This window comes from Meleagris gallopavo, chromosome Z, assembly GCF_000146605.3.
Source record: "Meleagris gallopavo isolate NT-WF06-2002-E0010 breed Aviagen turkey brand Nicholas breeding stock chromosome Z, Turkey_5.1, whole genome shotgun sequence".
Taxonomy (NCBI): domain Eukaryota; kingdom Metazoa; phylum Chordata; class Aves; order Galliformes; family Phasianidae; genus Meleagris; species Meleagris gallopavo.
In genome coordinates, this window is record NC_015041.2 from 37119454 (window position 1) to 37120383 (window position 930).

The 930-nt window shown below is 37.2% G+C and overlaps 1 protein-coding gene across 1 annotated transcript in view; it reads right to left on the reverse strand.

Annotated features, from left to right (window-relative positions):
- Positions 1–930, reverse strand: part of LOC104915113 (cytosolic carboxypeptidase 1) — a 131365-nt gene that overhangs the window by 51099 nt on the left and 79336 nt on the right. The gene's annotated exons all lie outside the window — the stretch shown is intronic.

The following is a 930-nucleotide window of genomic DNA, read 5'->3' on the forward strand; positions in this document are numbered from 1 at the left end:
AAAAGAAAAAAGGCAAAGTTCAATTCTATAACAATACTTTTTTTGACTTTTTTTGCTAGGCAAAATGTACTTGATATCCAAGGTGTCATACTCTCATCCATACAATTCCAAGTCCAAGGAAGTACCACACATCTAGCATCCCTTCCTGCCATAAATGAACTTTTAAGTGCTACTAAGCAAACCTCAGGAAGATAGTGTAGCTCCTCATCTGAGAAAACTGCTTTTGTGGATTACCAAGGAGAGACAGCAGAATATGGTGCACCTGCCTTAAGACTAATGGAAGGCAGATGAGTTGACTGCCTAACCCCTGTTCAGTCCTGTTGGCATCCACGCTGACCCTGGCAAACCCATGCAAGCAGTATGATTTCATCACCATAACTTTATCTCTTCAATCCCTGCTTGCTGTGATCCTGCAGCTGATCCCTCCAGATCTAATCTTGTTCAGTGAAATGAGATGTACTTGAAAATATTTCATGGACAATAAGCCTGAGTTTTCAGATGTCAGATTTACTACAGTAATTTTGTATCACTTTTCTACACACATTTATCAATCTAGTAATTCAACGATTTCTACTCATGTGGAGCACAACTGTACAGCACATACATGCACTTATGAATTCACTTACTCTTGATGACCTCAGCCCTCAAGGAAGATACATTCTTATCTAACCAGCAAAGAAGATGAACAAATGTCCAAGAGTTCCAATTATGTTATGATCCATAACACACACGATGATGTAGTGTACTTTGAGAGGTAAAATACCTTGGTTGGCATGTAAGTGTAACGCAGCTTAATAAAAGGTTGGTACAAACTTATTTCTTCAAATTCCTTTTATGTTAAAAGTCCTTACTTATTAGAGTTCCACCAATACAACACATCCAATTCATCTCTTTTAAAAGAGTAACACCTTAAAAAAAATAATAATTGTA